The sequence below is a fragment of the Leptidea sinapis genome, chromosome 38, assembly GCF_905404315.1.
Source record: "Leptidea sinapis chromosome 38, ilLepSina1.1, whole genome shotgun sequence".
NCBI lineage: Eukaryota > Metazoa > Arthropoda > Insecta > Lepidoptera > Pieridae > Leptidea > Leptidea sinapis.
The window spans coordinates 9,620,041-9,646,991 of record NC_066302.1 but is presented as its reverse complement, the minus strand read 5'-3'; positions in this window follow the sequence as shown (position 1 = coordinate 9,646,991).

The following is a 26,951-nucleotide window of genomic DNA, read 5'->3' as shown; positions in this document are numbered from 1 at the left end:
GACACGATATTCATGTTGCTGAAAACATAATTATTTGTGGCAGCCCTCTTGGATTACAAAAATGATCACAGAAATGTTCTCTGCACCCTCGCGAACCTCGGACACGATATCCATATTGCTAAAATCACAATTTTGTGCGGCGGCCATCTTGGATTTGAAAAATGTTCACCAAATCGTTCTCTTCACCCTCGAAAACCTCGGGTACAATATCCATATTGCTGAAATCATAATTTTGTGCGGCGGCCATCTTGGATTTGAAAAATGATCACAAAATTGTTCTCAGCACCCTCGAGAACCTCGGATACGATACCCATATATTTGTGATCATAATCTTGCACGGCGGCCATCTCGGATTTAAAAATGATCCCAAAATTATTTTTTGCACCCTCGAGAACCTCAGACACGATATCCATATTGCTGAAAACATTATTGTTTGCGGCAGCCCTCTTGGATTTCAAAAATGATCACAGAATTGTTCTCTGCACCCTCGAGAACCTCGGACACGATATCCATATTGCTTAAATCATCATTTTGTGTGGCGGCCATCTTGGATTTGAAAAATGATCACCAAATCGTTCTCTGCACCCTCGAGAATCTCGGACATGATATCCATATTGCTGAAATCATAATTTTGTGCGGCGGCCATCTTCGATTTGAAAAATGATCACAAAACCGTTCTCTGCACACTCGATAACCTCAGATACGATACCCATAATGAAGTTATCATAATTTTGAGTGGCGGCCATCTTGGATTTCAAAAATGATCACCAAATCGTTCTCTGCACGCTCGAGATCCTCGGGTACGATACCCATAATGTAGTTATCATACTTTTGAGCGGCGGCCGTCTTCGATTCTAAAAATGATCACAAAACCGTTCTCTGCACCCTCGAGAACCTCGGATACGATACCCATAATGTAGTTATTATAATTTTGAGCGGCGAACATCCTGGATTTCAAAAATGATCACAAAATCGTTCTCAGCACCCTCGAGAACCTCGGGTACGATATCCATATTGCTGAAATCATAATTTTGTGCGGCGGCCATCTTGGATTGGAAAAATGATTACAAAATCTTTCTCAGCACCCTCGAGAACCTCGGATACGATACCCATAATGTAGTTATAATACTTTTGAGCGGCGGCCTTCTTGGATTTGAAAAATGATCACAAAATCGTTCTCTGCACCCTCGAGAACCTCTGATACGATACCCATAATGTAGTTATCATAATTTTGAGCAGCGGCCATCTCGGATTTAAAAATGATCCCAAAATTGTTTTCTGCACCCTCGAGAACCTGGGACACGATTACCATATTGCTGAAAACATAATTGTTTGCGGCAGCCCTCTTTGATTTAAAAATGGATCACAGAATTGTTTTCTGCCCCCTCGAGAACCTCGGACACGATATCCATATTGCTGAAATCATAATTGTTTGCGGCAGCCCTCTTGGATTTAAAAAATGATCACAGAATTGTTCTCTGCACCCTAGAGATTCTCGGGCACGGTATCCATTTTGCTAAAATCATAATTTTGTGCGGCGGCCCTCTTGGATTTGAAAAATGATCACCAAATCGTTCTCTGCGTCCTCGAGATCCTCGGACACGATATCCAGATTGCTAAAATCATAATTTTGTGCGGCGGCCATCTTGGATTTGAAAAATGATCACAAAATCTTTCTCAGCACCATCGAGAACCTCGGATACGATACCCATAATGTAGTTATAATACTTTTGAGCGGCGGCCATCTTGGATATGAAAAATGATCACAAAATCGTTCTCTGCACCCTCGAGAACCTCTGATACGATACCCATAATGTAGTTATAATACTTTTGAGCGGCGGCCATTTTGGATTTAAAACTGATCCCAAAATTGTTTTCTGCACCCTCAAGAACCTGGGACACGATTACCATATTGCTGAAAACATAATTGTTTGCGGCAGCCCATTTTGATTTAAAAATGGATTACAGAATTGTTTTCTGCACTCTCGAGAATCTCGGACATGATATCCATATTGCTGAAATCATAATTTTGTGCGGCGGCCATCTTCGATTTGAAAAATGATCACAAAACCGTTCTCTGCACACTCGATAACCTCGGATACGATACCCATAATGAAGTTATCATAATTTTGAGTGGCGGCCATCTTGGATTTCAAAAATGATCACCAAATCGTTCTCTGCACCCTCGAGAACCTCGGGTACGATACCCATAATGTAGTTATAATACTTTTGAGCGGCGGCCATCTTGGATTTAAAACTGATCCCAAAATTGTTTTCTGCACCCTCGAAAACCTAGGACACGATATTCATGTTGCTGAAAACATAATTATTTGCGGCAGCCCTCTTGGATTACAAAAATGATCACAGAAATGTTCTCTGCACCCTCGCGAACCTCGGACACGCGGCCATCTTGGATTTGAAAAATGTTCACCAAATCGTTCTCTTCACCCTCGAAAACCTCGGGTACAATATCCATATTGCTGAAATCATAATTTTGTGCGGCGGCCATCTTGGATTTGAAAAATGATCACAAAATTGTTCTCAGCACCCTCGAGAACCTCGGATACGATACCCATATATTTGTGATCATAATCTTGCACGGCGGCCATCTCGGATTTAAAAATGATCCCAAAATTATTTTTTGCACCCTCGAGAACCTCAGACACGATATCCATATTGCTGAAAACATTATTGTTTGCGGCAGCCCTCTTGTATTTCAAAAATGATCACAGAATTGTTCTCTGCACCCTCGAGAACCTCGGACACGATATCCATATTGCTTAAATCATCATTTTGTGTGGCGGCCATCTTGGATTTGAAAAATGATCACCAAATCGTTCTCTGCACCCTCGAGAATCTCGGACATGATATCCATATTGCTGAAATCATAATTTTGTGCGGCGGCCATCTTCGATTTGAAAAATGATCACAAAACCGTTCTCTGCACACTCGATAACCTCGGATACGATACCCATAATGAAGTTATCATAATTTTGAGTGGCGGCCATCTTGGATTTCAAAAATGATCACCAAATCGTTCTCTGCACGCTCGAGATCCTCGGGTACGATACCCATAATGTAGTTATCATACTTTTGAGCGGCGGCCGTCTTCGATTCTAAAAATGATCACAAAACCGTTCTCTGCACCCTCGAGAACCTCGGAAACGATACCCATAATGTAGTTATTATAATTTTGAGCGGCGACCATCCTGGATTTCAAAAATGATCACAAAATCGTTCTCAGCACCCTCGAGAACCTCGGGTACGATATCCATATTGCTGAAATCATAATTTTGTGCGGCGGCCATCTTGGATTGGAAAAATGATTACAAAATCTTTCTCAGCACCCTCGAGAACCTCGGATACGATACCCATAATGTAGTTATAATACTTTTGAGCGGCGGCCTTCTTGGATTTGAAAAATGATCATAAATCGTTCTCTGCACCCTCGAGAACCTCTGATACGATACCCATAATGTAGTTATCATAATTTTGAGCAGCGGCCATCTCGGATTTAAAAATGATCCCAAAATTGTTTTCTGCACCCTCGAGAACCTGGGACACGATTACCATATTGCTGAAAACATAATTGTTTGCGGCAGCCCTCTTTGATTTAAAAATGGATCACAGAATTGTTTTCTGCCCCCTCGAGAACCTCGGACACGATATCCATATTGCTGAAATCATAATTGTTTGCGGCAGCCCTCTTGGATTTAAAAAATGATCACAGAATTGTTCTCTGCACCCTAGAGATTCTCGGGCACGGTATCCATTTTGCTAAAATCATAATTTTGTGCGGCGGCCCTCTTGGATTTGAAAAATGATCACCAAATCGTTCTCTGCGTCCTCGAGATCCTCGGACACGATATCCAGATTGCTAAAATCATAATTTTGTGCGGCGGCCATCTTGGATTTGAAAAATGATCACAAAATCTTTCTCAGCACCATCGAGAACCTCGGATACGATACCCATAATGTAGTTATAATACTTTTGAGCGGCGGCCATCTTGGATATGAAAAATGATCACAAAATCGTTCTCTGCACCCTCGAGAACCTCTGATACGATACCCATAATGTAGTTATAATACTTTTGAGCGGCGGCCATCTTGGATTTAAAACTGATCCCAAAATTGTTTTCTGCACCCTCAAGAACCTGGGACACGATTACCATATTGCTGAAAACATAATTGTTTGCGGCAGCCCATTTTGATTTAAAAATGGATTACAGAATTGTTTTCTGCACTCTCGAGAATCTCGGACATGATATCCATATTGCTGAAATCATAATTTTGTGCGGCGGCCATCTTCGATTTGAAAAATGATCACAAAACCGTTCTCTGCACACTCGATAACCTCGGATACGATACCCATAATGAAGTTATCATAATTTTGAGTGGCGGCCATCTTGGATTTCAAAAATGATCACCAAATCGGTCTCTGCACCCTCGAGAACCTCGGGTACGATACCCATAATGTAGTTATAATACTTTTGAGCGGCGGCCATCTTGGATTTAAAACTGATCCCAAAATTGTTTTCTGCACCCTCGAAAACCTAGGACACGATATTCATGTTGCTGAAAACATAATTATTTGCGGCAGCCCTCTTGGATTACAAAAATGATCACAGAAATGTTCTCTGCACCCTCGCGAACCTCGGACACGCGGCCATCTTGGATTTGAAAAATGTTCACCAAATCGTACTCTTCACCCTCGAAAACCTCGGGTACAATATCCATATTGCTGAAATCATAATTTTGTGCGGCGGCCATCTTGGATTTGAAAAATGATCACAAAATTGTTCTCAGCACCCTCGAGAACCTCGGATACGATACCCATATATTTGTGATCATAATCTTGCACGGCGGCCATCTGGGATTAAAAAATGATCCCAAAATTATTTTTTGCACCCTCGAGAACCTCAGACACGATATCCATATTGCTGAAAACATTATTGTTTGCGGCAGCCCTCTTGGATTTCAAAAATGATCACAGAATTGTTCTCTGCACCCTCGAGAACCTCGGACACGATATCCATATTGCTTGAATCATCATTTTGTGCGGCGGCCATCTTGGTTTTGAAAAATGATCACCAAATCGTTCTCTGCACCCTCGAGAATCTCGGACATGATATCCATATTGCTGAAATCATAATTTTGTGCGGCGGCCATCTTCGATTTGAAAAATGATCACAAAACCGTTCTCTGCACACTCGATAACCTCGGATACGATACCCATAATGAAGTTATCATAATTTTGAGTGGCGGCCATCTTGGATTTCAAAAATGATCACCAAATCGTTCTCTGCACGCTCGAGATCCTCGGGTACGATACCCATAATGTAGTTATCATACTTTTGAGCGGCGGCCGTCTTCGATTCTAAAAATGATCACAAAACCGTTCTCTGCACCCTCGAGAACCTCGGATACGATACCCATAATGTAGTTATTATAATTTTGAGCGGCGACCATCCTGGATTTTAAAAATGATCACAAAATCGTTCTCAGCACCCTCGAGAACCTCGGGTACGATATCCATATTGCTGAAATCATAATTTTGTGCGGCGGCCATCTTGGATTGGAAAAATGATTACAAAATCTTTCTCAGCACCCTCGAGAACCTCGGATACGATACCCATAATGTAGTTTTAATACTTTTGAGCGGCGGCCTTCTTGGATTTGAAAAATGATCACAAAATCGTTCTCTGCACCCTCGAGAACCTCTGATACGATACCCATAATGTAGTTATCATAATTTTGAGCAGCGGCCATCTCGGATTTAAAAATGATCCCAAAATTGTTTTCTGCACCCTCGAGAACCTGGGACACGATTACCATATTGCTGAAAACATAATTGTTTGCGGCAGCCCTCTTTGATTTAAAAATGGATCACAGAATTGTTTTCTGCCCCCTCGAGAACCTCGGACACGATATCCATATTGCTGAAATCATAATTGTTTGCGGCAGCCCTCTTGGATTTAAAAAATGATCACAGAATTGTTCTCTGCACCCTAGAGATTCTCGGGCACGGTATCCATTTTGCTAAAATCATAATTTTGTGCGGCGGCCCTCTTGGATTTGAAAAATGATCACCAAATCGTTCTCTGCGTCCTCGAGATCCTCGGACACGATATCCATATTGCTAAAATCATAATTTTGTGCGGCGGCCATCTCGGATTTAAAAATGATCCCAAAATTGTTTTCTGCACCCTCGAGAACCTCGGACACGATATCCATATTGCTGAAAACATAATTGTTTGCGGCAGCCCTCTTGGATTTCAAAAATGATCACAGAATTGTTCTCTGCTCCCTCGAGAACCTCGGGCACGATATTCATACAGCTAAAATCATAATTTTGTGCGGCTGCCATCTTGGATTTGAAAAATGATCACCAAATCGTTCTCTGAACCCTCGACAACCTCGGGTACGATACCCATAATGTAGTTATCATACTTTTGAGCGTTGGCCATCTTCGATTAGAAAAATGATCACACAATCGTTCTCAGCACCCTCGAGAACCTCGGATCCGATACCCATAATGTAGTTATAATACTTTTGAGCGGCGGCCATCTTGGATATGAAAAATGATCACAAAATCGTTCTCTGCACCCTCGAGAACCTCTGATACGATACCCATAATGTAGTTATCATAATTTTGAGCAGCGGCCATCTCGGATTTAAAAATGATCACAGAATTGTTCTCTGCTCCCTCGAGAACCTCGGGCACGATATTCATACAGCTAAAATCATAATTTTGTGCGGCTGCCATCTTGGATTTGAAAAATGATCACCAAATCGTTCTCTGCACCCTCGAGAACCTCGGGTACGATACCAATAATGTAGTTATCATACTTTTGAGCGTTGGCCATCTTCGATTAGAAAAATGATCACAAAATCGTTCTCAGCACCCTCGAGAACCTCGGGTACGATATGCATATTGCAGAAATCATAATTTTGTGCGGCGGCCATCTTGGATTGGAAAAATGATTACAAAATCTTTCTCAGCACCCTCGAGAACCTCGGATACGATACCCATAATGTAGTTATAATACTTTTGAGCGGCGGTCATCTTGGATTTGAAAAATGATCACAAAATCGTTCTCTGCACCCTCGAGAACCTCTGATACGATACCCATAATGTAGTTATCATAATTTTGAGCAGCGGCCATCTCGGATTTAAAAATGATCCCAAAATTGTTTTCTGCACCCTCGAGAACCTGGGACACGATTACCATATTGCTGAAAACATAATTGTTTGCGGCAGCCCTCTTTGATTTAAAAATGGATCACAGAATTGTTTTCTGCACTCTCGAGAACCTCGGACACGATATCCATATTGCTGAAATCATAATTGTTTGCGGCAGCCCTCTTGGATTTCAAAAATTTTCACAGAATTGTTCTCTGCACCCTCGAGAACCTCGGACACGATATCCATTTTGCTAAAATCATAATTTTGTGCGGCGGCCCTCTTGGATTTGAAAAATGATCACCAAATCGTTCTCTGCGTCCTCGAGAACCTCAAACACGATATCCATATTGCTAAAATCATAATTTTGTGCGGCGACCATCTCGGATTTAAAAATGATCCCAAAATTGTTTTCTGCACCCTCGAGAACCTCGGACACGATATCCATATTGCTGAAAACATAATTATTTGCGGCAGCCCTCTTGGATTTCAAAAATGATCACAGAATTGTTCTCTGCACCCTCGAGAACCTCTGACACGATATTCATACTGCTAAAATTATAATTTTGTGCGGTGGCCATCTTGGATTTGAAAAATGATCACCTAATCGTTCTCTGCACCCTCGAGAACCTCGGGTACGATACCCATAATGTAGTTATCATACTTTTGAGCGTTGGCCATCTTCGATTAGAAAAATGATCACACAATCGTTCTCAGCACCCTCGAGAACCTCGGATACGATACCCATAATGTAGTTATAATACTTTTGAGCGGCGGCCATCTTGGATATGAAAAATGATCACAAAGTCGTTCTCTGCACCCTCGAGAACCTCTGATACGATACCCATAATGAAGTTATCATAATTTTGAGCAGCGGCCATCTCGGATTTAAAAATGATCACAGAATTGTTCTCTGCTCCCTCGAGAACCTCGGGCACGATATTCATACAGCTAAAATCATAATTTTGTGCGGCTGCCATCTTGGAGTTGAAAAATGATCACCAAATCGTTCTCTGCACCCTCGAGAACCTCGGGTACGATACCAATAATGTAGTTATCATACTTTTGAGCGTTGGCCATCTTCGATTAGAAAAATGATCACAAAATCGTTCTCAGCACCCTCGAGAACCTCGGGTACGATATGCATATTGCAGAAATCATAATTTTGTGCGGCGGCCATCTTGGATTGGAAAAATGATTACAAAATCTTTCTCAGCACCCTCGAGAACCTCGGATACGATACCCATAATGTAGTTATAATACTTTTGAGCGGCGGTCATCTTGGATTTGAAAAATGATCACAAAATCGTTCTCTGCACCCTCGAGAACCTCTGATACGATACCCATAATGTAGTTATCATAATTTTGAGCAGCGGCCATCTCGGATTTAAAAATGATCCCAAAATTGTTTTCTGCACCCTCGAGAACCTGGGACACGATTACCATATTGCTGAAAACATAATTGTTTGCGGCAGCCCTCTTTGATTTAAAAATGGATCACAGAATTGTTTTCTGCCCCCTCGAGAACCTCGGACACGATTTCTTATTGCTGAAATCATAATTGTTTGCGGCAGTCTCTTGGATTTAAAAAATGTTCACCAAATCGTTCTCTTCACCCTCGAGAACCTCGGGTGCAATATCCATATTGCTGAAATCATAATTTTGTGCGGCGGCCATCTTGGATTTCAAAAATGATCACCAAATCGTTCTCTGCACGCTCGAGATCCTCGGGTACGATACCCATAATGTAGTTATCATACTTTTGAGCGGCGGCCGTCTTCGATTCTAAAAATGATCACAAAACCGTTCTCTGCACCCTCGAGAACCTCGGATACGATACCCATAATGTAGTTATTATAATTTTGAGCGGCGACCATCCTGGATTTCAAAAATGATCACAAAATCGTTCTCAGCACCCTCGAGAACCTCGGGTACGATATCCATATTGCTGAAATCATAATTTTGTGCGGCGGCCATCTTGGATTGGAAAAATGATTACAAAATCTTTCTCAGCACCCTCGAGAACCTCGGATACGATACCCATAATGTAGTTATAATACTTTTGAGCGGCGGCCTTCTTGGATTTGAAAAATGATCACAAAATCGTTCTCTGCACCCTCGAGAACCTCTGATACGATACCCATAATGTAGTTATCATAATTTTGAGCAGCGGCCATCTCGGATTTAAAAATGATCCCAAAATTGTTTTCTGCACCCTCGAGAACCTGGGACACGATTACCATATTGCTGAAAACATAATTGTTTGCGGCAGCCCTCTTTGATTTAAAAATGGATCACAGAATTGTTTTCTGCCCCCTCGAGAACCTCGGACACGATATCCATATTGCTGAAATCATAATTGTTTGCGGCAGCCCTCTTGGATTTAAAAAATGATCACAGAATTGTTCTCTGCACCCTAGAGATTCTCGGGCACGGTATCCATTTTGCTAAAATCATAATTTTGTGCGGCGGCCCTCTTGGATTTGAAAAATGATCACCAAATCGTTCTCTGCGTCCTCGAGATCCTCGGACACGATATCCATATTGCTAAAATCATAATTTTGTGCGGCGGCCATCTTGGATTTGAAAAATGATCACAAAATCGTTCTCAGCACCATCGAGAACCTCGGATACGATACCCATAATGTAGTTATAATACTTTTGAGCGGCGGCCATCTTGGATATGAAAAATGATCACAAAATCGTTCTCTGCACCCTCGAGAACCTCTGATACGATACCCATAATGTAGTTATAATACTTTTGAGCGGCGGCCATCTTGGATTTAAAACTGATCCCAAAATTGTTTTCTGCACCCTCAAGAACCTGGGACACGATTACCATATTGCTGAAAACATAATTGTTTGCGGCAGCCCATTTTGATTTAAAAATGGATTACAGAATTGTTTTCTGCACTCTCGAGAATCTCGGACATGATATCCATATTGCTGAAATCATAATTTTGTGCGGCAGCCATCTTCGATTTGAAAAATGATCACAAAACCGTTCTCTGCACACTCGATAACCTCGGATACGATACCCATAATGAAGTTATCATAATTTTGAGTGGCGGCCATCTTGGATTTCAAAAATGATCACCAAATCGTTCTCTGCACCCTCGAGAACCTCGGGTACGATACCCATAATGTAGTTATAATACTTTTGAGCGGCGGCCATCTTGGATTTAAAACTGATCCCAAAATTGTTTTCTGCACCCTCGAAAACCTAGGACACGATATTCGTGTTGCTGAAAACATAATTATTTGCGGCAGCCCTCTTGGATTACAAAAATGATCACAGAAATGTTCTCTGCACCCTCGCGAACCTCGGACACGCGGCCATCTTGGATTTGAAAAATGTTCACCAAATCGTTCTCTTCACCCTCGAAAACCTCGGGTACAATATCCATATTGCTGAAATCATAATTTTGTGCGGCGGCCATCTTGGATTTGAAAAATGATCACAAAATTGTTCTCAGCACCCTCGAGAACCTCGGATACGATACCCATATATTTGTGATCATAATCTTGCACGGCGGCCATCTGGGATTTAAAAATGATCCCAAAATTATTTTTTGCACCCTCGAGAACCTCAGACACGATATCCATATTGCTGAAAACATTATTGTTTGCGGCAGCCCTCTTGGATTTCAAAAATGATCACAGAATTGTTCTCTGCACCCTCGAGAACCTCGGACACGATATCCATATTGCTTGAATCATCATTTTGTGCGGCGGCCATCTTGGTTTTGAAAAATGATCACCAAATCGTTCTCTGCACCCTCGAGAATCTCCGACATGATATCTATATTGCTGAAATCATAATTTTGTGCGGCGGCCATCTTCGATTTGAAAAATGATCACAAAACCGTTCTCTGCACACTCGATAACCTCGGATACGATACCCATAATGAAGTTATCATAATTTTGAGTGGCGGCCATCTTGGATTTCAAAAATGATCACCAAATCGTTCTCTGCACGCTCGAGATCCTCGGGTACGATACCCATAATGTAGTTATCATACTTTTGAGCGGCGGCCGTCTTCGATTCTAAAAATGATCACAAAACCGTTCTCTGCACCCTCGAGAACCTCGGATACGATACCCATAATGTAGTTATTATAATTTTGAGCGGCGACCATCCTGGATTTCAAAAATGATCACAAAATCGTTCTCAGCACCCTCGAGAACCTCGGGTACGATATCCATATTGCTGAAATCATAATTTTGTGCGGCGGCCATCTTGGATTGGAAAAATGATTACAAAATCTTTCTCAGCACCCTCGAGAACCTCGGATACGATACCCATAATGTAGTTATAATACTTTTGAGCGGCGGCCTTCTTGGATTTGAAAAATGATCACAAAATCGTTCTCTGCACCCTCGAGAACCTCTGATACGATACCCATAATGTAGTTATCATAATTTTGAGCAGCGGCCATCTCGGATTTAAAAATGATCCCAAAATTGTTTTCTGCACCCTCGAGAACCTGGGACACGATTACCATATTGCTGAAAACATAATTGTTTGCGGCAGCCCTCTTTGATTTAAAAATGGATCACAGAATTGTTTTCTGCCCCCTCGAGAACCTCGGACACGATATCCATATTGCTGAAATCATAATTGTTTGCGGCAGCCCTCTTGGATTTAAAAAATGATCACAGAATTGTTCTCTGCACCCTAGAGATTCTCGGGCACGGTATCCATTTTGCTAAAATCATAATTTTGTGCGGCGGCCCTCTTGGATTTGAAAAATGATCACCAAATCGTTCTCTGCGTCCTCGAGATCCTCGGACACGATATCCATATTGCTAAAATCATAATTTTGTGCGGCGGCCATCTCGGATTTAAAAATGATCCCAAAATTGTTTTCTGCACCCTCGAGAACCTCGGACACGATATCCATATTGCTGAAAACATAATCATTTGCGGCAGCCCTCTTGGATTTCAAAAATGATCACAGAATTGTTCTCTGCTCCCTCGAGAACCTCGGGCACGATATTCATACAGCTAAAATCATAATTTTGTGCGGCTGCCATCTTGGATTTGAAAAATGATCACCAAATCGTTCTCTGAACCCTCGACAACCTCGGGTACGATACCCATAATGTAGTTATCATACTTTTGAGCGTTGGCCATCTTCGATTAGAAAAATGATCACACAATCGTTCTCAGCACCCTCGAGAACCTCGGATCCGATACCCATAATGTAGTTATAATACTTTTGAGCGGCGGCCATCTTGGATATGAAAAATGATCACAAAGTCGTTCTCTGCACCCTCGAGAACCTCTGATACGATACCCATAATGTAGTTATCATAATTTTGAGCAGCGGCCATCTCGGATTTAAAAATGATCACAGAATTGTTCTCTGCTCCCTCGAGAACCTCGGGCACGATATTCATACAGCTAAAATCATAATTTTGTGCGGCTGCCATCTTGGATTTGAAAAATGATCACCAAATCGTTCTCTGCACCCTCGAGAACCTCGGGTACGATACCCATAATGTAGTTATCATACTTTTGAGCGTTGGCCATCTTCGATTAGAAAAATGATCACAAAATCGTTCTCAGCACCCTCGTGAACCTCGGGTACGATATCCATATTGCTGAAATCATAATTTTGTGCGGCGGCCATCTTGGATTGGAAAAATGATTACAAAATCTTTCTCAGCACCCTCGAGAACCTCGGATACGATACCCATAATGTAGTTATAATACTTTTGAGCGGCGGCCATCTTGGATATGAAAAATGATCACAAAATCGTTCTCTGCACCCTCGAGAACCTCTGATACGATACTCATAATGTAGTTATAATACTTTTGAGCGGCGGCCATCTTGGATTTAAAACTGATCCCAAAATTGTTTTCTGCACCCTCAAGAACCTGGGACACGATTACCATATTGCTGAAAACATAATTGTTTGCGGCAGCCCATTTTGATTTAAAAATGGATTACAGAATTGTTTTCTGCACTCTCGAGAATCTCGGACATGATATCCATATTGCTGAAATCATAATTTTGTGCGGCGGCCATCTTCGATTTGAAAAATGATCACAAAACCGTTCTCTGCACACTCGATAACCTCGGATACGATACCCATAATGAAGTAATCATAATTTTGAGTGGCGGCCATCTTGGATTTCAAAAATGATCACCAAATCGTTCTCTGCACCCTCGAGAACCTCGGGTACGATACCCATAATGTAGTTATAATACTTTTGAGCGGCGGCCATCTTGGATTTAAAACTGATCCCAAAATTGTTTTCTGCACCCTCGAAAACCTAGGACACGATATTCATGTTGCTGAAAACATAATTATTTGCGGCAGCCCTCTTGGATTACAAAAATGATCACAGAAATGTTCTCTGCACCCTCGCGAACCTCGGACACGCGGCCATCTTGGATTTGAAAAATGTTCACCAAATCGTTCTCTTCACCCTCGAAAACCTCGGGTACAATATCCATATTGCTGAAATCATAATTTTGTGCGGCGGCCATCTTGGATTTGAAAAATGATCACAAAATTGTTCTCAGCACCCTCGAGAACCTCGGATACGATACCCATATATTTGTGATCATAATCTTGCACGGCGACCATCTGGGATTTAAAAATGATCCCAAAATTATTTTTTGCACCCTCGAGAACCTCAGACACGATATCCATATTGCTGAAAACATTATTGTTTGCGGCAGCCCTCTTGGATTTCAAAAATGATCACAGAATTGTTCTCTGCACCCTCGAGAACCTCGGACACGGTATCCATATTGCTTGAATCATCATTTTGTGCGGCGGCCATCTTGGTTTTGAAAAATGATCACCAAATCGTTCTCTGCACCCTCGAGAATCTCCGACATGATATCCATATTGCTGAAATCATAATTTTGTGCGGCGGCCATCTTCGATTTGAAAAATGATCACAAAACCGTTCTCTGCACACTCGATAACCTCGGATACGATACCCATAATGAAGTTATCATAATTTTGAGTGGCGGCCATCTTGGATTTCAAAAATGATCACCAAATCGTTCTCTGCACGCTCGAGATCCTCGGGTACGATACCCATAATGTAGTTATCATACTTTTGAGCGGCGGCCGTCTTCGATTCTAAAAATGATCACAAAACCGTTCTCTGCACCCTCGATAACCTCGGATACGATACCCATAATGAAGTTATCATAATTTTGAGTGGCGGCCATCTTGGATTTCAAAAATGATCACCAAATCGTTCTCTGCACGCTCGAGATCCTCGGGTACGATACCCATAATGTAGTTATCATACTTTTGAGCGGCGGCCGTCTTCGATTCTAAAAATGATCACAAAACCGTTCTCTGCACCCTCGAGAACCTCGGATACGATACCCATAATGTAGTTATTATAATTTTGAGCGGCGACCATCCTGGATTTCAAAAATGATCACAAAATCGTTCTCAGCACCCTCGAGAACCTCGGGTACGATATCCATATTGCTGAAATCATAATTTTGTGCGGCGGCCATCTTGGATTGGAAAAATGATTACAAAATCTTTCTCAGCACCCTCGAGAACCTCGGATACGATACCCATAATGTAGTTATAATACTTTTGAGCGGCGGCCTTCTTGGATTTGAAAAATGATCACAAAATCGTTCTCTGCACCCTCGAGAACCTCTGATACGATACCCATAATGTAGTTATCATAATTTTGAGCAGCGGCCATCTCGGATTTAAAAATGATCCCAAAATTGTTTTCTGCACCCTCGAGAACCTGGGACACGATTACCATATTGCTGAAAACATAATTGTTTGCGGCAGCCCTCTTTGATTTAAAAATGGATCACAGAATTGTTCTCTGCACCCTCGAGAACCTCGGACACGATATCCATATTGCTGAAATCATAATTGTTTGCGGCAGCCCTCTTGGATTTAAAAAATGATCACAGAATTGTTCTCTGCACCCTAGAGATTCTCGGGCACGGTATCCATTTTGCTAAAATCATAATTTTGTGCGGCGGCCCTCTTGGATTTGAAAAATGATCACCAAATCGTTCTCTGCGTCCTCGAGAACCTCGGACACGATATCCATATTGCTAAAATCATAATTTTGTGCGGCGGCCATCTTGGATTTGAAAAATGATCACAAAATCTTTCTCAGCACCATCGAGAACCTCGGATACGATACCCATAATGTAGTTATAATACTTTTGAGCGGCGGCCATCTTGGATATGAAAAATGATCACAAAATCGTTCTCTGCACCCTCGAGAACCTCTGATACGATACCCATAATGTAGTTATAATACTTTTGAGCGGCGGCCATCTTGGATTTAAAACTGATCCCAAAATTGTTTTCTGCACCCTCAAGAACCTGGGACACGATTACCATATTGCTGAAAACATAATTGTTTGCGGCAGCCCATTTTGATTTAAAAATGGATTACAGAATTGTTTTCTGCACTCTCGAGAATCTCGGACATGATATCCATATTGCTGAAATCATAATTTTGTGCGGCAGCCATCTTCGATTTGAAAAATGATCACAAAACCGTTCTCTGCACACTCGATAACCTCGGATACGATACCCATAATGAAGTTATCATAATTTTGAGTGGCGGCCATCTTGGATTTCAAAAATGATCACCAAATCGTTCTCTGCACCCTCGAGAACCTCGGGTACGATACCCATAATGTAGTTATAATACTTTTGAGCGGCGGCCATCTTGGATTTAAAACTGATCCCAAAATTGTTTTCTGCACCCTCGAAAACCTAGGACACGATATTCGTGTTGCTGAAAACATAATTATTTGCGGCAGCCCTCTTGGATTACAAAAATGATCACAGAAATGTTCTCTGCACCCTCGCGAACCTCGGACACGCGGCCATCTTGGATTTGAAAAATGTTCACCAAATCGTTCTCTTCACCCTCGAAAACCTCGGGTACAATATCCATATTGCTGAAATCATAATTTTGTGCGGCGGCCATCTTGGATTTGAAAAATGATCACAAAATTGTTCTCAGCACCCTCGAGAACCTCGGATACGATACCCATATATTTGTGATCATAATCTTGCACGGCGGCCATCTGGGATTTAAAAATGATCCCAAAATTATTTTTTGCACCCTCGAGAACCTCAGACACGATATCCATATTGCTGAAAACATTATTGTTTGCGGCAGCCCTCTTGGATTTCAAAAATGATCACAGAATTGTTCTCTGCACCCTCGAGAACCTCGGACACGATATCCATATTGCTTGAATCATCATTTTGTGCGGCGGCCATCTTGGTTTTGAAAAATGATCACCAAATCGTTCTCTGCACCCTCGAGAATCTCCGACATGATATCTATATTGCTGAAATCATAATTTTGTGCGGCGGCCATCTTCGATTTGAAAAATGATCACAAAACCGTTCTCTGCACACTCGATAACCTCGGATACGATACCCATAATGAAGTTATCATAATTTTGAGTGGCGGCCATCTTGGATTTCAAAAATGATCACCAAATCGTTCTCTGCACGCTCGAGATCCTCGGGTACGATACCCATAATGTAGTTATCATACTTTTGAGCGGCGGCCGTCTTCGATTCTAAAAATGATCACAAAACCGTTCTCTGCACCCTCGAGAACCTCGGATACGATACCCATAATGTAGTTATTATAATTTTGAGCGGCGACCATCCTGGATTTCAAAAATGATCACAAAATCGTTCTCAGCACCCTCGAGAACCTCGGGTACGATATCCATATTGCTGAAATCATAATTTTGTGCGGCGGCCATCTTGGATTGGAAAAATGATTACAAAATCTTTCTCAGCACCCTCGAGAACCTCGGATACGATACCCATAATGTAGTTATAATACTTTTGAGCGGCGGCCTTCTTGGATTTGAAAAATGATCACAAAATCGTTCTCTGCACCCTCGAGAACCTCTGATACGATACCCATAATGTAGTTATCATAATTTTGAGCAGCGGCCATCTCGGATTTAAAAATGATCCCAAAATTGTTTTCTGCACCCTCGAGAACCTGGGACACGATTACCATATTGCTGAAAACATAATTGTTTGCGGCAGCCCTCTTTGATTTAAAAATGGATCACAGAATTGTTTTCTGCCCCCTCGAGAACCTCGGACACGATATCCATATTGCTGAAATCATAATTGTTTGCGGCAGCCCTCTTGGATTTAAAAAATGATCACAGAATTGTTCTCTGCACCCTAGAGATTCTCGGGCACGGTATCCATTTTGCTAAAATCATAATTTTGTGCGGCGGCCCTCTTGGATTTGAAAAATGATCACCAAATCGTTCTCTGCGTCCTCGAGATCCTCGGACACGATATCCATATTGCTAAAATCATAATTTTGTGCGGCGGCCATCTCGGATTTAAAAATGATCCCAAAATTGTTTTCTGCACCCTCGAGAACCTCGGACACGATATCCATATTGCTGAAAACATAATCATTTGCGGCAGCCCTCTTGGATTTCAAAAATGATCACAGAATTGTTCTCTGCTCCCTCGAGAACCTCGGGCACGATATTCATACAGCTAAAATCATAATTTTGTGCGGCTGCCATCTTGGATTTGAAAAATGATCACCAAATCGTTCTCTGAACCCTCGACAACCTCGGGTACGATACCCATAATGTAGTTATCATACTTTTGAGCGTTGGCCATCTTCGATTAGAAAAATGATCACACAATCGTTCTCAGCACCCTCGAGAACCTCGGATCCGATACCCATAATGTAGTCATAATACTTTTGAGCGGCGGCCATCTTGGATATGAAAAATGATCACAAAATCGTTCTCTGCACCCTCGAGAACCTCTGGTACGATACCCATAATGTAGTTATCATAATTTTGAGCAGCGGCCATCTCGGATTTAAAAATGATCACAGAATTGTTCTCTGCTCCCTCGAGAACCTCGGGCACGATATTCATACAGCTAAAATCATAATTTTGTGCGGCTGCCATCTTGGATTTGAAAAATGATCACCAAATCGTTCTCTGCACCCTCGAGAACCTCGGGTACGATACCCATAATGTAGTTATCATACTTTTGAGCGTTGGCCATCTTCGATTAGAAAAATGATCACAAAATCGTTCTCAGCACCCTCGTGAACCTCGGGTACGATATCCATATTGCTGAAATCATAATTTTGTGCGGCGGCCATCTTGGATTGGAAAAATGATTACAAAATCTTTCTCAGCACCCTCGAGAACCTCGGATACGATACCCATAATGTAGTTATCATAATTTTGAGCGGCGGCCATCCTGGATTTGAAAAATGATCACAAAATCGTTCTCTGCACCCTCGAGAACCTCTGATACGATACTCATAATGTAGTTATAATACTTTTGAGCGGCGGCCATCTTGGATTTAAAACTGATCCCAAAATTGTTTTCTGCACCCTCAAGAACCTGGGACACGATTACCATATTGCTGAAAACATAATTGTTTGCGGCAGCCCATTTTGATTTAAAAATGGATTACAGAATTGTTTTCTGCACTCTCGAGAATCTCGGACATGATATCCATATTGCTGAAATCATAATTTTGTGCGGCGGCCATCTTCGATTTGAAAAATGATCACAAAACCGTTCTCTGCACACTCGATAACCTCGGATACGATACCCATAATGAAGTTATCATAATTTTGAGTGGCGGCCATCTTGGATTTCAAAAATGATCACCAAATCGTTCTCTGCACCCTCGAGAACCTCGGGTACGATACCCATAATGTAGTTATCATACTTTTGAGCGGCGGCCATCTTGGATTTAAAAATGATCCCAAAATTGTTTTCTGCACCCTCGAAAACCTAGGACACGATATTCATGTTGCTGAAAACATAATTATTTGCGGCAGCCCTCTTGGATTACAAAAATGATCACAGAAATGTTCTCTGCACCCTCGCGAACCTCGGACACGCGGCCATCTTGGATTTGAAAAATGTTCACCAAATCGTTCTCTTCACCCTCGAAAACCTCGGGTACAATATCCATATTGCTGAAATCATAATTTTGTGCGGCGGCCATCTTGGATTTGAAAAATGATCACAAAATTGTTCTCAGCACCCTCGAGAACCTCGGATACGATACCCATATATTTGTGATCATAATCTTGCACGGCGGCCATCTGGGATTTAAAAATGATCCCAAAATTATTTTTTGCACCCTCGAGAACCTCAGACACGATATCCATATTGCTGAAAACATTATTGTTTGCGGCAGCCCTCTTGGATTTCAAAAATGATCACAGAATTGTTCTCTGCACCCTCGAGAACCTCGGACACGATATCCATATTGCTTGAATCATCATTTTGTGCGGCGGCCATCTTGGTTTTGAAAAATGATCACCAAATCGTTCTCTGCACCCTCGAGAATCTCCGACATGATATCCATATTGCTGAAATCATAATTTTGTGCGGCGGCCATCTTCGATTTGAAAAATGATCACAAAACCGTTCTCTGCACACTCGATAACCTCGGATACGATACCCATAATGAAGTTATCATAATTTTGAGTGGCGGCCATCTTGGATTTCAAAAATGATCACCAAATCGTTCTCTGCACGCTCGAGATCCTCGGGTACGATACCCATAATGTAGTTATCATACTTTTGAGCGGCGGCCGTCTTCGATTCTAAAAATGATCACAAAACCGTTCTCTGCACCCTCGAGAACCTCGGATACGATACCCATAATGTAGTTATTATAATTTTGAGCGGCGACCATCCTGGATTTCAAAAATGATCACAAAATCGTTCTCAGCACCCTCGAGAACCTCGGGTACGATATCCATATTGCTGAAATCATAATTTTGTGCGGCGGCCATCTTGGATTGGAAAAATGATTACAAAATCTTTCTCAGCACCCTCGAGAACCTCGGATACGATACCCATAATGTAGTTATAATACTTTTGAGCGGCGGCCTTCTTGGATTTGAAAAATGATCACAAAATCGTTCTCTGCACCCTCGAGAACCTCTGATACGATACCCATAATGTAGTTATCATAATTTTGAGCAGCGGCCATCTCGGATTTAAAAATGATCCCAAAATTGTTTTCTGCACCCTCGAGAACCTGGGACACGATTACCATATTGCTGAAAACATAATTGTTTGCGGCAGCCCTCTTTGATTTAAAAATGGATCACAGAATTGTTTTCTGCCCCCTCGAGAACCTCGGACACGATATCCATATTGCTGAAATCATAATTGTTTGCGGCAGCCCTCTTGGATTTAAAAAATGATCACAGAATTGTTCTCTGCACCCTAGAGATTCTCGGGCACGGTATCCATTTTGCTAAAATCATAATTTTGTGCGGCGGCCCTCTTGGATTTGAAAAATGATCACCAAATCGTTCTCTGCGTCCTCGAGATCCTCGGACACGATATCCATATTGCTAAAATAATAATTTTGTGCGGCGGCCATCTCGGATTTAAAAATGATCCCAAAATTGTTTTCTGCACCCTCGAGAACCTCGGACACGATATCCATATTGCTGAAAACATAATCATTTGCGGCAGCCCTCTTGGATTTCAAAAATGATCACAGAATTGTTCTCTGCTCCCTCGAGAACCTCGGGCACGATATTCATACAGCTAAAATCATAATTTTGTGCGGCTGCCATCTTGGATTTGAAAAATGATCACCAAATCGTTCTCTGAACCCTCGACAACCTCGGGTACGATACCCATAATGTAGTTATCATACTTTTGAGCGTTGGCCATCTTCGATTAGAAAAATGATCACACAATCGTTCTCAGCACCCTCGAGAACCTCGGATCCGATACCCATAATGTAGTTATAATACTTTTGAGCGGCGGCCACCTTGGATATGAAAAATGATCACAAAGTCGTTCTCTGCACCCTCGAGAACCTCTGATACGATACCCATAATGTAGTTATCATAATTTTGAGCAGCGGCCATCTCGGATTTAAAAATGATCACAGAATTGTTCTCTGCTCCCTCGAGAACCTCGGGCACGATATTCATACAGCTAAAATCATAATTTTGTGCGGCTGCCATCTTGGATTTGAAAAATGATCACCAAATCGTTCTCTGCACCCTCGAGAACCTCGGGTACGATACCCATAATGTAGTTATCATACTTTTGAGCGTTGGCCATCTTCGATTAGAAAAATGATCACAAAATCGTTCTCAGCACCCTCGTGAACCTCGGGTACGATATCCATATTGCTGAAATCATAATTTTGTGCGGCGGCCATCTTGGATTGGAAAAATGATTACAAAATCTTTCTCAGCACCCTCGAGAACCTCGGATACGATACCCATAATGTAGTTATCATAATTTTGAGCAGCGACCATCTCGGATTTAAAAATGATTCCAAAATTGTTTTCTGCACCCTCGAGAACCTGGGACACGATTACCATATTGCTGAAAACATAATTGTTTGCGGCAGCCCTCTTTGATTTAAAAATGGATCACAGAATTGTTTTCTGCACTCTCGAGAACCTCGGACACGATATCCATATTGCAGAAATCATAATTGTTTGCGGCAGCCCTCTTGGATTTCAAAAATTTTCACAGAATTGTTCTCTGCACCCTGGAGAACCTCGGACACGATATCCATTTTGCTAAAATCATAATTTTGTGCGGCGGCCCTCTTGGATTTGAAAAATGATCACCAAATCGTTCTCTGCGTCCTCGAGAACCTCAAACACGATATCCATATTGCTAAAATCATAATTTTGTGCGGCGACCATCTCGGATTTAAAAATGATCCCAAAGTTGTTTTCTGCACCCTCGAGAACCTCGGACACGATATCCATATTGCTGAAAACATAATTATTTGCGGCAGCCCTCTTGGATTTCAAAAATGATCACAGAATTGTTCTCTGCACCCTCGAGAACCTCTGACACGATATTCATACTGCTAAAATCATAATTTTGTGCGGTGGCCATCTTGGATTTGAAAAATGATCACCTAATCGTTCTCTGCACCCTCGAGAACCTCGGGTACGATACCCATAATGTAGTTATCATACTTTTGAGCGTTGGCCATCTTCGATTAGAAAAATGATCACGCAATCGTTCTCAGCACCCTCGAGAACCTCGGATACGATACCCATAATGTAGTTATAATACTTTTGAGCGGCGGCCATCTTGGATATGAAAAATGATCACAAAGTCGTTCTCTGCACCCTCGAGAACCTCTGATACGATACCCATAATGTAGTTATCATAATTTTGAGCAGCGGCCATCTCGGATTTAAAAATGATCACAGAATTGTTCTCTGCTCCCTCGAGAACCTCGGGCACGATATTCATACAGCTAAAATCATAATTTTGTGCGGCTGCCATCTTGGATTTGAAAAATGATCACCAAATCGTTCTCTGCACCCTCGAGAACCTCGGGTACGATACCCATAATGTAGTTATCATACTTTTGAGCGTTGGCCATCTTCGATTAGAAAAATGATCACAAAATCGTTCTCAGCACCCTCGTGAACCTCGGGTACGATATCCATATTGCTGAAATCATAATTTTGTGCGGCGGCCATCTTGGATTGGAAAAATGATTACAAAATCTTTCTCAGCACCCTCGAGAACCTCGGATACGATACCCATAATGTAGTTATAATACTTTTGAGCGGCGGCCATCTTGGATTTGAAAAATGATCACAAAATCGTTCTCTGCACCCTCGAGAACCTCTGATACGATACCCATAATGTAGTTATAATACTTTTGAGCGGCGGCCATCTTGGATATGAAAAATGATCACAAAATCGTTCTCTGCACCCTCGAGAACCTCTGATACGATACCCATAATGTAGTTATAATACTTTTGAGCGGCGGCCATCTTGGATTTAAAACTGATCCCAAAATTGTTTTCTGCACCCTCAAGAACCTGGGACACGATTACCATATTGCTGAAAACATAATTGTTTGCGGCAGCACATTTTGATTTAAAAATGGATTACAGAATTGTTTTCTGCACTCTCGAGAATCTCGGACATGATATCCATATTGCTGAAATCATAATTTTGTGCGGCGGCCATCTTCGATTTGAAAAATGATCACAAAACCGTTCTCTGCACACTCGATAACCTCGGATACGATACCCATAATGAAGTTATCATAATTTTGAGTGGCGGCCATCTTGGATTTCAAAAATGATCACCAAATCGTTCTCTGCACCCTCGAGAACCTCGGGTACGATACCCATAATGTAGTTATAATACTTTTGGGCGGCGGCCATCTTGGATTTAAAACTGATCCCAAAATTGTTTTCTGCACCCTCGAAAACCTAGGACACGATATTCATGTTGCTGAAAACATAATTATTTGCGGCAGCCCTCTTGGATTACAAAAATGATCACAGAAATGTTCTCTGCACCCTCGCGAACGTCGGACACGCGGCCATCTTGGATTTGAAAAATGTTCACCAAATCGTTCTCTTCACCCTCGAAAACCTCGGGTACAATATCCATATTGCTGAAATCATAATTTTGTGCGGCGGCCATCTTGGATTTGAAAAATGATCACAAAATTGTTCTCAGCACCCTCGAGAACCTCGGATACGATACCCATATATTTGTGATCATAATCTTGCACGGCGGCCATCTGGGATTTAAAAATGATCCCAAAATTATTTTTTGCACCCTCGAGAACCTCAGACACGATATCCATATTGCTGAAAACATTATTGTTTGCGGCAGCCCTCTTGGATTTCAAAAATGATCACAGAATTGTTCTCTGCACCCTCGAGAACCTCGGACACGATATCCATATTGCTTGAATCATCATTTTGTGCGGCGGCCATCTTGGTTTTGAAAAATGATCACCAAATCGTTCTCTGCACCCTCGAGAATCTCGGACATGATATCCATATTGCTGAAATCATAATTTTGTGCGGCGGCCATCTTCGATTTGAAAAATGATCACAAAACCGTTCTCTGCACACTCGATAACCTCGGATACGATACCCATAATGAAGTTATCATAATTTTGAGTGGCGGCCATCTTGGATTTCAAAAATGATCACCAAATCGTTCTCTGCACGCTCGAGATCCTCGGGTACGATACCCATAATGTAGTTATCATACTTTTGAGCGGCGGCCGTCTTCGATTCTAAAAATGATCACAAAACCGTTCTCTGCACCCTCGAGAACCTCGGATACGATACCCATAATGTAGTTATTATAATTTTGAGCGGCGACCATCCTGGATTTCAAAAATGATCACAAAATCGTTCTCAGCACCCTCGAGAACCTCGGGTACGATATCCATATTGCTGAAATCATAATTTTGTGCGGCGGCCATCTTGGATTGGAAAAATGATTACAAAATCTTTCTCAGCACCCTCGAGAACCTCGGATACGATACCCATAATGTAGTTATAATACTTTTGAGCGGCGGCCTTCTTGGATTTGAAAAATGATCACAAAATCGTTCTCTGCACCCTCGAGAACCTCTGATACGATACCCATAATGTAGTTATCATAATTTTGAGCAGCGGCCATCTCGGATTTAAAAATGATCCCAAAATTGTTTTCTGCACCCTCGAGAACCTGGGACACGATTACCATATTGCTGAAAACATAATTGTTTGCGGCAGCCCTCTTTGATTTAAAAATGGATCACAGAATTGTTTTCTGCCCCCTCGAGAACCTCGGACACGATATCCATATTGCTGAAATCATAATTGTTTGCGGCAGCCCTCTTGGATTTAAAAAATGATCACAGAATTGTTCTCTGCACCCTAGAGATTCTCGGGCACGGTATCCATTTTGCTAAAATCATAATTTTGTGCGGCGGCCCTCTTGGATTTGAAAAATGATCACCAAATCGTTCTCTGCGTCCTCGAGATCCTCGGACACGATATCCATATTGCTAAAATCATAATTTTGTGCGGCGGCCATCTCGGATTTAAAAATGATCCCAAAATTGTTTTCTGCCCCCTCGAGAACCTCGGACACGATATCCATATTGCTGAAAACATAATTATTTGCGGCAGCCCTCTTGGATTTCAAAAATGATCACAGAATTGTTCTCTGCTCCCTCGAGAACCTCGGGCACGATATTCATACAGCTAAAATCATAATTTTGTGCGGCTGCCATCTTGGATTTGAAAAATGATCACCAAATCGTTCTCTGAACCCTCGACAACCTCGGGTACGATACCCATAATGTAGTTATCATACTTTTGAGCGTTGGCCATCTTCGATTAGAAAAATGATCACACAATCGTTCTCAGCACCCTCGAGAACCTCGGATCCGATACCCATAATGTAGTTATAATACTTTTGAGCGGCGGCCATCTTGGATATGAAAAATGATCACAAAGTCGTTCTCTGCACCCTCGAGAACCTCTGATACGATACCCATAATGTAGTTATCATAATTTTGAGCAGCGGCCATCTCGGATTTAAAAATGATCACAGAATTGTTCTCTGCTCCCTCGAGAACCTCGGGCACGATATTCATACAGCTAAAATCATAATTTTGTGCGGCTGCCATCTTGGATTTGAAAAATGATCACCAAATCGTTCTCTGCACCCTCGAGAACCTCGGGTACGATACCCATAATGTAGTTATCATACTTTTGAGCGTTGGCCAACTTCGATTAGAAAAATGATCACAAAATCGTTCTCAGCACCCTCGTGAACCTCGGGTACGATATCCATATTGCTGAAATCATAATTTTGTGCGGCGGCCATCTTGGATTGGAAAAATGATTACAAAATCTTTCTCAGCACCCTCGAGAACCTCGGATACGATACCCATAATGTAGTTATAATACTTTTGAGCGGCGGCCATCTTGGATTTGAAAAATGATCACAAAATCGTTCTGTGCACCCTCGAGAACCTCTGATACGATACCCATAATGTAGTTATCATAATTTTGAGCAGCGACCATCTCGGATTTAAAAATGATCACAAAATTGTTTTCTGCACCCTCGAGAACCTGGGACACGATTACCATATTGCTGAAAACATAATTGTTTGCGGCAGCCCTCTTTGATTTAAAAATGGATCACAGAATTGTTTTCTGCACTCTCGAGAACCTCGGACACGATATCCATATTGCTGAAATCATAATTGTTTGCGGCAGCCCTCTTGGATTTCAAAAATTTTCACAGAATTGTTCTCTGCACCCTCGAGAACCTCGGACACGATATCCATTTTGCTAAAATCATAATTTTGTGCGGCGGCCCTCTTGGATTTGAAAAATGATCACCAAATCGTTCTCTGCGTCCTCGAGAACCTCAAACACGATATCCATATTGCTAAAATCATAATTTTGTGCGGCGACCATCTCGGATTTAAAAATGATCCCAAAATTGTTTTCTGCACCCTCGAGAACCTCGGACACGATATCCATATTGCTGAAAACATAATTATTTGCGGCAGCCCTCTTGGATTTCAATAATGATCACAGAATTGTTCTCTGCACCCTCGAGAACCTCTGACACGATATTCATACTGCTAAAATCATAATTTTGTGCGGTGGCCATCTTGGATTTGAAAAATGATCACCTAATCGTTCTCTGCACTCTCGAGAACCTCGGGTACGATACCCATAATGTAGTTATCATACTTTTGAGCGTTGGCCATCTTCGATTAGAAAAATGATCACACAATCGTTCTCAGCACCCTCGAGAACCTCGGATACGATACCCATAATGTAGTTATAATACTTTTGAGCGGCGGCCATCTTGGATATGAAAAATGATCACAAAGTCGTTCTCTGCACCCTCGAGAACCTCTGATACGATACCCATAATGTAGTTATCATAATTTTGAGCAGCG